Source organism: Arvicanthis niloticus, chromosome 14 (assembly GCF_011762505.2).
Source record: "Arvicanthis niloticus isolate mArvNil1 chromosome 14, mArvNil1.pat.X, whole genome shotgun sequence".
Taxonomy (NCBI): Eukaryota; Metazoa; Chordata; class Mammalia; order Rodentia; family Muridae; genus Arvicanthis; species Arvicanthis niloticus.
The window spans coordinates 49,658,540-49,674,138 of NC_047671.1; positions in this window are offsets into that span (position 1 = coordinate 49,658,540).

Here is a 15,599-nt window from a genome sequence, read left to right on the forward strand (position 1 = left end):
CCTTAATGCAGGAGGATTGCCTTAGCCACTACCCTGTGCTGCTTCTGCACGCCCTCCCCAACAGGGCCATCCAGATCTTTCTCCAGGGAGGAGCAGCAGCAGGCCCACCTGCGCTGACGTCATCTCAAGCCTGCTCTGACTTCATCTCAAGTCACCTCCCATGAGCTGCCCTTCCCTTCCTATTGGGACCCAGTGGAGTGGGGGCAGGGGCAGCGAAAAGAGCCCGGATGACACTGAGCTGGGCTGGGACCTAAGGACAGTGGGCCTGGGAGAGAGGTCATGAAGGAAAGGATTCTTCACTCTTGAGCTAGCTTCGCCATCCTCCAAACATTTCCTTGTTCGAAATGGAGCACCGAGCCCCGGAAATCAGGACAAAAGCACCACCCACAGCTCTGGTCTCGATGACTCAGATTCCACCTCCCACAGCCTCCTCCTGTGTGTGTTTCTGAATGTGTGTACCCGCGCGTGCGCCTGTCAGTGTGTGAAGCTGTCAGCTGTGTGTGTGCTCATGTGTGCATGCACAGACAGGAACCCATTCGTGTACATGCCTGAGCTGTGTCCGTCTGTAAATCTTTCTCCAAGTCCTGACCGTGTGATGACCCGCAAGGCCAGCGAGAATCGAAAGATTAACAGTTTCATGCTTCCTGTGCTGTGATTTAAGGCAGTGTGTGTCAAGCATTGACATAATTATCATAGCATGGACTCCTGACTGCAGAGTACCATCATTAATCCCATTGCGCTGATGGTGAAACTGAGGCACAGGGAAATTAAACTTCTTTCTCAAGGTCACACAGCCAGAAAATGGTGAAATTACCAGCTGCCAAAGTCTGTGTACAGTACCATGCTCCTTCCCTCCTTATCTCCTCTAAGGAGTTTGGAGAGACCAGAGGACTTTTTGGTGACCAGAAGTCAGCCTGGGTCCCTGGAGAAAGAAGACCAGAAGCCAGAGTCGCGCGCGCGCGCGCGTGTGTGTGTGTGTGTGTGTGCGCTCACGCGCGCGCGTGCACGGGTAAGAACGGGCAAAAGGCAGATAGACACATGAGCAGGAGGGGGCAGGGCAGCTGTCTCAGAACAGGTGTCAGAGAAGCTGTGACAGCCACTTAGAACCACAGTGGCAAGCCTCCTTTACATGGCGATTTGCATGCATTTGCATACATTTGCATCACCAAATCTGTGGAATCGGTCTTAATGGTCCCTGCCTCTGAAGACTGGCAGAAAACGGAGAGGGTGGGAGTGACAGGGAGGGCCTTGGGAATTCAAGAAGGAAACGAGGGAACAGGCAGAGCGCTGAGGTTCTGGGAGGCACAGGGTACTGTCAAGACAATTTCTACAGGAAAGATGGAGACTCTCCCAAGTGCCCTCAAGGAAGCCTCATCACCCTTAGTCGATGTGTAACTACTGGGCACAGCAGAAAAGGGTTCGGGGGATGCAGAAGTCTGGAAGAGTGGAGGAAGGCAGGGGATCTCGGCTAGTGGTAGCCGGTAGGGCTTTGCACAACGCCTCCGCCTCGGGGGAGAGGGGAGGTGGCGCCCACTGGCCGGCGGAGGTCAGTGGCTCGGTATTACAGCACCATCTCGTGGACATACACGGAAATGTACCTTCTTGGCCGCAGCCCCTTCCTGCGGCTACTTGCAAGAAATGCCTGCCCTTTTTGCCTGTGTCCACAGGTATATATGGTGGAAGCCGGACAAAGGGGGCCTGGGAATTTGACATAGTCTAGAAGATCACGGGACTCGTACAGCTTAATTGTGGAAAGTCAGAAAAACATGGCTATGTCAATCCCAACAGAGTGACCTTGGAAAATTGACCTCAGTCGGTTTCTTTCCCTTTTCAATGGGGGAGGGAGGTGACAAGATTTGCTTGTGACAGTGAAAGGATATGGTACATGTGACACTCTTATCGGAAGGGCCCAGGGTATAACATTTAAGACGTGAGAATTGCATAACCTTGAGACTTCCTTGACATCTGTACCCCTGCCTATTATGTCCCCCTCTTTCTCTACCCTGGCGCTAGCCCAGCTTTTAGCACAATGCCGGCACATGAGGGGCGCTTCATCAGCAAGACCTGTAGCCATTTTTTTTTTTTTTTTATGAGTACTGGGGGTGGGGGGGGGGAGTGTTCAAAACCTTGAGAAAACAGTACTCTAACCTGCTCCCATCTGGCCAGGACTGGCTAGATTGTGGAAGGAGGTCAGGGGCTAGAGATGAGGGGTCATTTCCCAAGGAGTCAGAAGTAAAAAGCAAGAAACCTTCTTAGAGTCCCTGTGACCACTGGAGAGTTAAGGAAGAAAGGCCAGCCTGATCTAGAGTTGAGTATGCTTTGCTGGTGAGTTGGAAGGGGATGCTGCCACTGTTGGGGCAGTTGGGAAGGACAGTGGCTAAGGGAAGTGACAGCACATAACACACAGAGCAGTGGTCTCAGGCATTAGCTTGTCCTCCAAAAATGTGGAAGAGGTGTGGAAATTCCTTGACTCCTAGGAAATAAGGGAGGGCGTGTTTGGTTGGTTTGGAGCCGGATTTCCTTTTTGTTGTTGTTGTTTGTTTGTTTTTAGATAGGGTCTCTCTGTGTAGCCTTGGTTGTTCTGGAACTCAATCTGTACACAGAGCTGGCCTCAAACTCAGAGATAATCCTGCCTCTACTTTCCGAATGCTGAGATTAAATGTGTCCACCATTACCACCTGGCAGGAGCCTGATTCCTAAGAACAAGAGTCAGTGACAAAGATGGAAACTTGGAGTGGGCACTGAATGTGCAGTGCAAACCTCTAGGTATCAAGTAAACCCCTTTGCAGCATCTGCGGCCAGGAGCTTCCCTACAAGGAGGGATGATGTAAATGCAGCCTGAGCATCTCTCTGCCCACACAGAGAGGTCAAGGTGCTAAGGTCTGAAGCTATACATGTACAGAGCTCAGCCACCTCCCCACAGGCTGACTGAGTTCTGTCTTTCTGACCCTGCTTGCCTTTAGTGCACACCAATGCTACTCAGGCCTCAGGGGCAGGTTGGCTGCACTGAACCTCTTTTTACCCTGGAGAGGACAAGGATTTGTTCTTAATAAAAGCCAGTACCTTCTCCAGCTTTAGGTTCATCTTGTTTGTTCATAGTGCTTCTATCAAAGAAGATGCATGATAGCTAGGCATCACACATGCCTTTTATCCCAACTATCTCAGAGGCACGTTGATCTCTCTGAGTTCAAGGCCAGCCAGGCCTTTCACATAGTGAAAGCCTGGCTCAAAAAGCAAAACAAACAAACAAACAAACAAACAAACAAACAGAGGGTCCAAGATGTGGTCATCTAAGGCTTTTATAGTTTCAGGATATATTAGGACTTTGATTCATTATGTGGCACGAGGTAGTAATGGGTAGTTACTAACAGGCTCATCACCCCAACTCCAACGTACTCTCTTGACCAAGAAGCAGCCGGCAGTGGGAAGTAGGAGGGCAGACCTTGGGTCACTCAGGGAAGAGGATGGCAGCAACAGGATACATGTAAGGTTGGGCTCTGAGGAGCGTCTGGTATGTTCTAAATAGCACTGGGTCCTGTCTATACAGAAATTGCAGGTCCTTAGGGGAAGGAAATAACACCTTGCCCTTAGCCGGGGACTATTGGCAACTGCTAGGGAGGAGAAGTCATTTTTCCTTGGAAGTGTGGCAGCTGGTAGGTTGCCCAAGCATATGCAGGCATCACTAATTGGACTCAGTTGGGTTCTTTAAAAAAAAAAGAGGAAAAAAAGAAAAGAAAAAAAAAAGAAAGAAAAGAGAGAGAGGAGGAGGTGGGGCTGGAGAGATGGCTCTGCAGTTAAGAGCACTGACTGTTTTTCCAGAGGTCCTGAGTTCAATTCCAGCAAGCACATGGTGGCTCACAACCATCTACAATGGGATCTGATGCCCTCTTTTGGTGTGTCTGAAGATAGCAACAGTGTACTCACATATATAAAATAAATAAGTCTTTTAAAAAAAAACTATGAATGTAGAAGGAGCATGTACTGGGTGTGGGGCAGTCAGAGGTGAGAGCTGGAGTGAGTATAATCAAGATACGGTGTCAATGTAAATTAAAATGTTTAAAAAATATACTTTCTCTAAAAGTTGTATTCTTTCTATTTTTTGTTTTGTTTTGGGGGGTTGTTTGTTTGTTGTTTGTTTTTCTGAGACAGGATTTGTCTGTAGCCCTGGCTGTTCTGGAACTCCATCTGTAGACCAGGCTGGCTTCAAATTCAGAGATCCACCTGCCTCTGCTTCCTAAGTGTGGGGAATTATCTTTTTTACTTACTTATTTTTAAAATTATTTATATTTATTCTATGTACATTGGTGTTTTGCCTGCATGTATGTATGTCTGTGTGGAGGTGTCAGATCCTCTGGAACTGGAGTTACAGTGCAAGCTGCCATGTGGGTGTTGGGAATTGAACTTTGGTCCTCTGGAAGAGTCGGCGGTGTTCTCAACCACTGAGCCATCTTTCCAGCCCCCTTTTTTTCTTTTCTTTGGGTTTTGTTGTTGTTGTTGTTAATTCTAATTATTTATTTATTTCAACTTTTATTTGTATAGGTGTGAGTGTATGTCTGTGCACTGTGTGTGTGCGCCTGGTTCCTACAGAGTTCAGAAGGAGTATCAAATCTCCTGGCATTGGAGTTAGCTGGGAATTCAACCTGGTCCTCTGGAAGAGCTGCCAGTGTTATTAACCACGGGCCAATCTTTCCAGCATCTAAAAAAATAATTTTTAAAGAAAGTTTCAAATCTTGGAGTCAAATACAGAAGTGAGAGTGGGCTATCTCATTCTCATACCTGAATTCTCAGAATAGTTGGTTTCTGTCCCCAAAACATCTGCCTTTGACTGCTATGGTTCCTAGTTTCCAGGGAGGGAAAACCTTTATGCTAGGGGCCCCAGAAATTTTTCACTAAACTGGAAACTGGAAGTGTCACCTGGCCACCTTAATACTATTGGACCAATAGCCTAAGAAAGGCATTGCCAGGGTCATGATTGCTGGTGACCATGGGGAGCCAGGGCTGCAAATGTAATGCATGTATATGCAATAAAATAGGAAAAGCATGTAGCATGTCTTAGGACCGCTACACTGTCATATTTGGTGATGGATAAACTCAACAATGGCTGTTGTGAAAGGACCACACAGCCAAGAGCTCAGCCATCCCCAACATGAAATCCCATGGAACCTCAGTGGGCAAGTGCCCTGCAAAGGGCCAGCTGAGGTAAAGGGAAGAGAGAGATGAGCCCAATGGTGGGCTCAGAAAAGTGGCAGCAGTGGGGACTGTGGCTTGCTTCCTGACTCTCTGACCTTTCCCATCTCTGAGACAATATTTGACATAGTCTTGAAGAGGCATGTTTACAGTGGACCATAGCGAGGGTGTCAACTTCGTTCTTGGAAAAGAAGACAGGAAGGCTTCACGTGGTGCAGAAGACAAACAAAAATGGAGAAGAGAGTCTCTCTGGCACGGAAGGGGGCTGTTCCAATGTGAACCTTTCTCCTTAAATCCTTCAGCTACCTTCTTGCTGTCTCTGAGGTTGAAGTTTGCTTTCTATTGCTGTGACAAACGCTGTGGCTGTCCTGGGGTTTCTATTGCTGTAATGAAGAACCTTGATGACAAAGCAAGTTGGGCTTCATACTTGCACAGCACTGTTCCTCAGAAAGGGAGTCAGGATTAGAACTCAAACAGGGAAAGATCCTGGAGTCAGGAGCTGATGCAGAGGCCATGGAAGGGTGCTGCCTCCTGGTTTGCTTCCCATGGCTTGCTCAGCCTGCTTTCTTACAGAATTCAGGACCACCAGCCCAGGGGTGGCCCCATCTACAATGAGCTGGGCCCTCCCCCACTGATCACTAATTAAGAAAATGTCTTACAGCTGTATCTTACGGAGGCATTTCCTCAATTGAGGTTCCATCCTCTTAGATGACTTTAGCTTGTGTCAAGTTGACATAAAACTTTCCAGCATGTGGCCAAAAGCAACTTGGGGAGGAAAGGGTTTATTTCAACTTACAGCTTACAGTCCATCATGAAGGGAAGCCAAGGCAGGAACTCAAGCCAGGAACTGAAGCACAGGCCATGAAGGAGTGCTGCTTCCTGGCTTGCTCCTCATGGCTTGCTCAGCTACATCTATGTATCTATGTATCTATGTATCTATGTATCTATGTATCTATGTATATCTATGTATCTATGTATCTATGTATCTATGTATCTATGTATCTATGTATCCATGTATCCATGTATCCATGTATCCATGTATCCATGTATCTATCTATCTGTCCATCCATCTAGCTATCTTTCTTTCCTTCCTTTTTTTGCTTAACTTATTTATCCTCTGTGAGTTTCACCTCATGCATTCCAGTCCTACTTATTTTTCTGTCTCCTTGAATCCACCCTCCACCCTTTCAACCTCCCCCCCATAACAAAAAAAAAATAAACAAAACAAAGCATATAAAACATCTCGTTGTGGAAGCTGTAGTGTGTCACAGTGTGTCCCACAGTGTACCCCTCTGTCCACACATCTTCACTTGCGAATGTTTATGGCAATGAGTCACTGGTCTGGTTTGACATCTCTGGCTTCTGTGACAACATCAATATTGGACCCTCACCGGGACTCCTCCCAGTTATCCTGTTGTTGCCCTGTGTCATGGAGATCCTGCAGCTTTGGAACAGCAGGACTGGCCCTTTCATGTGTCCCAACAGTTCACAGATGCTATAGATTTTGGGGTGGGCTAACTCAAAGCCCTGGATCTGGACCTAGGTAGCTGAGCGGGTCAGCCTGCCAGTTCTCCCTTATCCATACCTCCAGGGTGAGTTCTCCAGCACTGTTCTGAGTAGGCCACCCAATGCTGCCATCAGCAGGAGGCAGGGGCAGCTCTCCTGCTCCCATGCCCTCTGTGCTGGCTCACCCACACCCATGCCCTCAGAGCCAGCTCTACTGTGCTGCCCTGTGAAGTTGTGGGGCCCAACTCTCCCAGGTGCTACAACCAGTGAGGGGCAGGGCTAGCTCTTCCCATCTTATAACCTCAGGACCATCAGCTACCTTTCTTATACCACTCAGAACCATCTGACCAGAGGTGGTACTGCCCATAGTGGGCTCAGCCCTCCCACATCAATCATTAATCAAGAAATTGTCCCCATAGACTTGCCTACAGGCCAACCTGACAGAGGCAGCCCTGCAATTAAGGTTTCCTCTTCCCAGATGACCTTGTCCAGATGAACTATGTCCAGTTGGAGAAAACAATCCACACAACCCATTTCCAGAATCAGCTAAAATGTTACAGAGGCATGGAGCAGAATGTTTTCCAAGTGTCACCAAATACCATATACTAGAACCCAGAAGTGTGGGCTATTCACTTCGTGAGAACCACAAATCCACAGAAGGCTGAGAGCCATCACAAGGTGGGCTGAATTCTTGCCTCCTATGGAGAAGTCTCATCCCGTGCTCTAGGGAGCAGAGTCCCTGAGGCTCATGAGAAGCCATAGTCCAGACTGCAGAGTATGACACTAGCCTGTCTTGCATCTTCAATTGTCATTATCTTCCCTGGATTCCACCTGAATATTGGCCACAGCTCTGAAGACTTGTTTAAGAAAAGGTGTTTCCTGTGGGCTGTTTCCTTTCTGTGGTCACAGTGGGAACCTGAATCTGACATCTCCTGCATTGGTGCTGGAGCCAAAGAAGTCAAAACACCAGAGGGCAGGAACCAACCAGATGCTATCTTGATACAGAGGGACAGGGAGCTAACATGGGGGAAGAGGCAGGTGGGGACAGGAAAGAAGTCAAGGTATCTGAGGTAAAATGTGAGGCTCAGGGAAAATGGTCCTTATACCAGGGTGAGCAAGCTTCCTGAGAGGGGTGGATGGAGTTTGAGGGTGAAAAGGATGCTGTTACCAGCGTGCCTTGGTGGGGGAGGGTGTCCTCTGGGCCTCCTTAGGTCTGTGTATTCTTGGGTGAGACCAGAGTCTGCCCTTTAGATGCTTTGGACAGTGATGGCATAAGTGGGTAGGTGGCACTGGGGTAAGCCTAGTCTCTGCTATAGTTTGGATATGCTGTCTCCAACATTCCAGTTGAACCTAATCAACCACATTAGAAAGTGGGGTCTTCAGAGGTGGTTAGGAGTGGATCTGTGTCTTATAAAAGGGCTTGTAAAGTTTATCCCTTCTTTTGCATGACATTAACACATTTTGAAACTCTATCTATCTATCTATCTATCTATCTATCTATCTATCTATCTATCTATCTTTGACTTTTAGAGACTTGGTTTCTTTTTGTAGCCTTGGCTGTCCTGTAACTTGCTCTGAAGACCAGGCTGGCCTCTGTCTACTGAGGGCAGGGACTCTATGTGTGCACCACTGCTGCCCAGCTCCAAAGCATTTCTTTCCTCCAGCAGAAGCAGTAACAAGACATTGTCTCATGTGCAGAGAGAAGTCTTCACAAGACCTTGAACTTGGACTTCCCAGTGTCTAGATTTATACAAAACCCATTGCTATTGTTTATAAATTCTCGGGCTGGTGTGTTTTGTTGTAGTAGCACAGAGTGAAACAGCCAATCTTCTAGGTACTCACAAAGCCCTGGCTCATAAACTACAAGGCCAGGGCACAACATGTCTCCAGCTTCATACTCCTGTAGAGTCCTGTGCCCCAGTAGGGACTGCCCCAGGGGCAGCACAGTGGTTTGTAAAGAGGAAGGACAGGGAACTTAGTACACATCAAACATTCCTAATATCAGCCTGCACCCACCCGGCCTTGCCTGTCCTTGGATCTGTGTGGAGTGCGTCATGTTGAGTACAAGTTACTCCAAGCTATTTCCTCAAGTCACAATGGCCATTCCTCTGCCTCTTGTGAAAATCCCACTTCTGTATTTTCAAGACAGAAAGAAGGGAATTGAAAATAGCGCGTATAGGGAGGCCCAGCCAGTTTGCTATCGACCCTACCTGTCTGGGATACAAATGTGGAGTCAGAGGAGGTTGGATGCTGGGTATTTTTCTGGGGGATCATGTGGAGATGATCCACCAATGTTACCAGATTCTTGAAATATTTAAGATTGGCCTGTGCTGTCCCACATGGCAGCCAGTAGGCACAAGAGGCTCTTGAGTCACAATTAGATCACAGACTCAGTTCTTTTGGCTTACTAGCCACACTGCGATGTCTCCTGGCCATATGTGGCCCGGAGGGCTCTCATTGGACAGCACAGATATGAAATGTGCCCTTCACTGCACAAAGTTCTATGGAACAGTGCTGTCATTAACTTCTGCATAGAGGAGCTGAGTCCCAGAGAGAGACTTGCCCAAGGCCCCTGAGGGATTCTGTGGTAGCTGTAGTACTACATGACCTTCATAAAATGTCTCGCAGTAAAACTGCATAAAAATATCTCTATATAATACAACCTATGCTGCCAACAGCCTAGGGTGGTGGGAACTGGGCCTAGATGTGGGGGTTGGGGATGGGGGAAGGGAGATGTTTCATGCCTGCTCCTACTCCTCCCCCTCACTATCCCAGCATAAAGGAGGCTTAGAGGCCTGGAATTCTCTCTCCTCCCCCCATGATGACCTCATTGTCACAAAAATGCTAGGAAGGAAGGCAGCAAGGGCTGGATACAGGGTAACTCCGTGGGGGAGGAGGATTGGTGAGAAGGGGGATGGTCCAGGCTTCAAGCTAGAGGAGTTGGTAGTGAGGAGGGTATCACTGATTCTGGCAGCCTTGGCACCATCCTTTCTTAAACTTCAAACCCAAGTGTCCTGTATTTAAACTCTTCCCTGGCTCCCCAGAGCTCATGGATTGAAGACCAAATCCCAACCAAGAACTACAGGAGCCTGCATGATTTAACTCCTGAAGTCCCTTCATTCTCAGTGTCCTACCTCCACCCCGTGTTCCTTCTCTTTGTTCTCTCATACTCTCCAGGCCTGCTTCTACAGCAGGGCCTTTGCACTGGTAACTTTTCTACCTAGCACACCCTCTTCACCCAGTCCACTTAACTACCCTTTGTTCTGAACTCAACTCAAGCAGAGCTTTTTAGAACATCTCCCCAGAGCCAGGGAAGCTGCCTCGAATACCGTGTTCTGATGGAGTCACTCCTGTGACGCTCTATCTTGACTTGTAAAGATGTTTCCTGGGGGTGGAGATGGATTCTTAGGTGAATTTTTCCTTCCCTGCTCTCTATACAGTGATGTTCTGTCTCTTTACCTTGGAGCAGTGGCTGGTCCAGAGATGCTTGGTGAAAGAGTGAGGAAAAGATGGAACAAGGGGCTAGGCAGGTGGCTCGGTTGGAAAAGTGCTTGTGGGGGTGGGGTGGTGGGGGTGCAGAATAAAGACCTGATAGATCCCCAGAATCCACATAAAAGTTGGTGGGCATGGTGGTTGTACTGGTTGTTTTTTGTTTTTTGTTTGTTTGTTTGTTTTTGGTTTTTCAAGACAGGGTTTCTCTGTGTAGCCCTGGCTGTCCTGGAACTCACTCTGTAGACCAGGCTGGCCTCGAACTTAGAAATTTGCCTGCCTCTGCCTCCCAAGGGATTAAAGGTGTGTGCCACCACTGCCCGGCTTACAGGTTGGTTTTGTGACAACTTGACACAAGTGTGGGTCATCAAAGAGGAAGGAGCCTCAATTGAGGAAATACCTTCATAAGATTTGGCTATAAGGTGTTTCTCAATTAGTGATCAATGTGGGAGGGCCCAGCCCATTGTGGGTGGTGTTGTTCCTGGCTGGTGGTCCTGGGTTCTATAAGAAAGCAGGTTGAGCTAGCCATGGGGAAGCAACCCAGTAAGCAGCACTCCTCCATAGTTTCTACAATCAGATCCTGCCTCTAGGTTCCTGCTCTGTGTGAGTTTCTGTCCTGACTTCCTTTGGTGATGAACAGCAATGTGGAAGTCTAAGCAGAATAAACCCTTTCCTCCCCAACTTGCTTTTTAGTCATGGTATTTCATGACAGCAATAGAAACCCTAGCTACAATAGCAGTGTACAGAGCCCGGAGAATCCTGGGTTATAAGGTCAGCCAGTTTAGTCAATATGTCTGTACTCTTTGCCACCTGGAGAACAAAGGCAGGAGAAGGACTGAGACCCAGAGGCTACTAAAGAAGATGCTTGGAGGTGCTGAGGTGTTACAGGAGTAACAGGAGATAGGACAAAAAGTAGCAAAAGTGGTGAGACTGGCAAGAAGACAGCTGGGAATTGGGGAGATGGTAGAAATACAACAGGGAATGTAACCAGAGTAACTGGACCATAATGTCAGCAGAGGGGTGGAGGTAAAAATGCAGCTCCAGACTGCCACCTAGAGGAGCATAAGGAATTTTTTTCTTTTTTCTTTTCTTTTCTTTTCTTTTCTTTTCTTTTCTTTCTTTCTTTCTTTCTTTCTTTCTTTTTTTTTTTTTGACTCAGGTAAAGCCAGAAGCTTTGAAAGTGCCTCAGAAAAGAGTTTCAGCACAGTCTAATAGGAATTCTAATGGAATTTATTAAGAAGAGATTCTAACACAAGTTTGAACGGGGGTGTAGTAGAAACACAGGTACTCAGGGAATGGATAGTGTATACACCCAAGCATTAGATCGGGAGGGCCATGCTTAAGTATCTTAACAGCAGCTATATGACACAGTTTTAGTTGTCTCTCAAATTAAATCTCAAAGGGCTGTTAAGAAACACACACCGCCACCATGACTCTTTTCGGTAGGTGAAACCATAGCGTGGTCCCTGGGGTGCCTTGAGCAGGCTTGCAATCTGATAAAATTCATAGACAATTGCAGGTTTACAGCTGGGGAAGGAGACAGGCGACACTCGAAGCCCATGCATATTTAGGCCTTAAGCATGGCTTGTTGCTTTTTTAACATTCTTATTTGACATATTTCTCTATAAAAGGAATACTGTCTATACATAGACACCTGTCACAGCAAATGATAATTGTGCTGAAATTCCTGACTCGATTTCTCTTTCTTTCTTCCTTCCTTTCTTCCTTTCTTCCTTTCTTTCTTTCTCTCTCTCTCTGTCTCTCTCTCTCTCTCTCTGTCTCTCTCTCTCTCTCTGTCTCTCTCTCTGTTTTTTTGTTTTCCCGGACAGGTTTTCTCTGTGTAGTCCTGGCTGACTTGGAACTCGATTTGTAGACCAGGCTGGCCTTGAACTAACAGAGATCTGTCTGCCTTTGCCTTCTAAGTGCTGGGATTGATGGCATGTGCTACCACTGCCCAGCCAATTCTTGATTCTTAGCTGGGGAACAGTTTCAGTTTCTCAGTCTCATGTCCCCTTAGTTTTCCCTCTTTTTATCCTGCCTTAATGAGACGCCACAAGCAGAGTGATTAAAACAGCCACTGGGTGTGCCAGGGTGACAGAATACTAAGTAGGCAAGCAGAATATATTTCCAGAGTTACCAGGCGAGAGATGGGTAAGGACACGGGCAAGGAGTGGGGATACTGACTAAGCGTTTGTGAATCAGGCCCATTCCATACATTGCTCATGTATTCCCATGGGCTGATCTTCACAAGAGCACTGCTACATTTCTGTTTATTTAGAAAAGGAAACTGAGGCACGGGGTGTTGGGTCACTTGCTCAGGTCTCAGAGCAGAACTAGTGCCAAGGTTTTATGTTTTCTCTCTCTCTCTCTCTCTCTCTCCTTCTTTTCCTCCTCCTTTTTGTTTTGTTTTTAAGGTAGGGTTTCTCTGTGTAGCCTTAGCTGCCCTAGAACTAGCTCTGTAGACCAGGCTGGTCTCCAACTCAAAGAGATCTATCTGCCTGCACTCAGAGTACTGGCTGTTGAGTACTGGGATCAAAGGCATGCACCACCACTGCTCAGGGATACTTTGTTATTAATTGCAACTATGGCATCTACTTTGTGTGAATAAAGTAAGTTCTAGAGAGATAAAGATGTCAGTAGTCTTGTTTGGGTTGAGGAAAAGAGAGATGTTGTCCTCATGGAAGGAGGTGTTCTGCCCCTTTGCACCGGTTCTGGCACATCTCCTGCTCATTAATGTCCTCTTTGTCCCTTAAGATAGAGTTAAAATCTAGTATTTCCCAGTACCACACTTCTTTGTGTCTGCCTACAAAATGCCAGGGACCAGTTTAAACCACACTATGAAGAACATGGGAGAGAAAAAGGCTGGGCTGGTTTGGGGAAGAGCTATGGAGAAATAACACATTGGGGGTTGTGCCAAATGGCTAAAGTTTATGGTGGCTCAGAAGAGCTGTTGTGGGTTCTGGGACCTTCTGTGAGGCACAACTTTGAAAGACCTGTTTGTTCTTGTGGGTCCTACAGCTTCTAATTTGGGTTCCATAGAGCAGGCAGCTAGGAACTGTTCAACAATACCCAAGTCAGTTGTCTCTTCAGTGAGTTTGGCCCTGCTGTTCTTACTGGGAAGATGGTGGTGATGGTCTGACTCAGTATAGCTCCAAGCTGCCTCTTGGAAAAGAAGAGAGCTTCCCAAGCAATGCTAGCTATCCATTCACCTTGGTTTCTTCCTTCCTGGGACTCATTCATTTCTTACAGTAGCAGGCCTGCTCTGAGCCATACCTGTTCTTGAGACTCATAGAAGATCTGAGCAATGGTGAGGACAGGGAAGCCTCACCACCCAGAGCCTCTGCATTAAAGCTCTGTGGTGATGTGTGGGAAAGACCCACTGTGTCTACATTCACACACACAGGGGCTTTAGTGTTGCTTCCTTACGGACGATCTCTCCTCCCACCCCGCCTTTACTGCCAGTCACCTCCCTCTTGACCTGTTTCTAGGGCACTCCTTGTCCAGAGACTCTACCTTAGTGGCACTCGACCTTCCTAATGATGAGATCTTTAATTCAGACGCTCATGCTGTAATGACCCTCAACCATAAAATTATTTTCATTGCTATTTCACAACTGTAATTTTGCTACTGTTATGAACCGTAATGCAAATAACTGTGGTTTTTAATGATCTTAGACAACCTCTGTGAAAGGGTTGTTCAACCTCTTAAAGGGGTTGTAACCCACAAGTTAAGAACCACTGCTCTAGGGTCAAAGAATTCTCCTTGTCTCGCTGAACCTAGGCTACTGGAATCCCCTTGAATCAGCTTGATGTCTTCAGGGATGGCTTATAGAGAACCCAGATGCACAGAGAGACAGAAGCCAGAGGGCTAGACATACAGAAATGGGGATGGGGTAGGTAACAGAAATGTATCCAAAGTGGACAGGGTGGAGACCAAAGCAAGAGGAACAGAAATGGAGTTATAGAGACAACAGAGGAGACTGGGGAGATACTCAGTCATTAACAGCACTGACATCTCTTCCAGAGGACCTGTATTTGATATTTGGCACCCAGACGACAACTCACAACTGTCTGTAACTCCAGTTCCAGGGGATCTGATGCCCTCTTCTGGGCTCTGCAGACACTGCATGCAAATCGTGCACAGATAACAATCAGATAAAACTATCCAGATACAGGAAACAATAATTTTTTTTAATTACAGAAAGAGGAGGCGAAAGCAGGGAGAAGAAAGGTAAGAGGAGGAGGAGAGAATGATTTGGGGAAAAGAGAGCAGAAAATACAACCCAAGGGCCAGGAGTGTTCCACCCACCTCATATCACCGAGTGGAGGAAGAGAGGGCAGAGCCTGAGAGAGGAAGCCAGGTCTTTTACTCTGTGGCTCTGCCCTGACCCCAGTGTCCTTAACTTGGAACTCAAATGGAAGAAAAATTGGTGATATTTACCATTCCCTTTAGCTACAAAGGTGATGACAAGTCATACTTATATTATGTCAGCCACAATTCAAGCTTTGTTAGGAATAGAAATCACACACATTTCCATACCACAATATTGTAGATCTTTACAATATCATTTATGTTCATTACTGTTTTAAAATTATGTGAGGTATCAACCTAACACTTGATCTTATTTAAAGCATTAATAAAAAAAAGCACATACATTACTAGATGACATTAAAATAGTTTTATAATTTTATTGCAATACAATTGGTTTCCTTTATACCCCTATATATTTTGTTTTATGCATTTTAAAACATTATGTGAAATAGAGTTCATATGCTATACATAGCTGCCAAAAAGAAACAAAACCTCTTGGTTGGAATTTCTGTACCATACCAGGATACCCCCTAGTCATTTCCGTGTCTTGCAGGGTCAACTGCCCTCCTACAAGAGGCTGGATGGCCTAGGAAAGACTTAGAGAATCCGATAAGGGGGAATTCCTGTGAGAGGGCAGGGGCCTGGGTCTGGGAGGGGGAGCTATGAAAGCAAGAGCTCTGAGGTTGGGGGGAGAGGGGTCACAGACCGTCCATCATGCAGTTTAAGGAAAGTCCCCAGCTCTCTTGCTAAGCCCTGTCATAGGGCAGGAATTCATGGTTTTCAGAGGAAGTAGCTGAGGCCTTGATGAATTTCATTCCTTATAACTGAAGCTGTAAGGTGAGGAGCACTGTCATCAGCACTGGAGGAAAGGAGGGAGTCCTCCAGCACAGAGAGGGACCTGTTTCAGGAGTCCTGTCCAGGGTTTGTGGGTGATTTGGACAATCTGCCGCTTTCTAGCTTAATCAAGTCATTTAACGGTCCTGTCTCCTTATCTATAAAACGGAGGTCGTAACATTGCCTATTTTATGTGAATATTGTGATGAGTAATTGAAGTTTGCAAAGCCGTGTTTGCACAGGGCCTGAGACACAGGCAGCTCTCAATAATT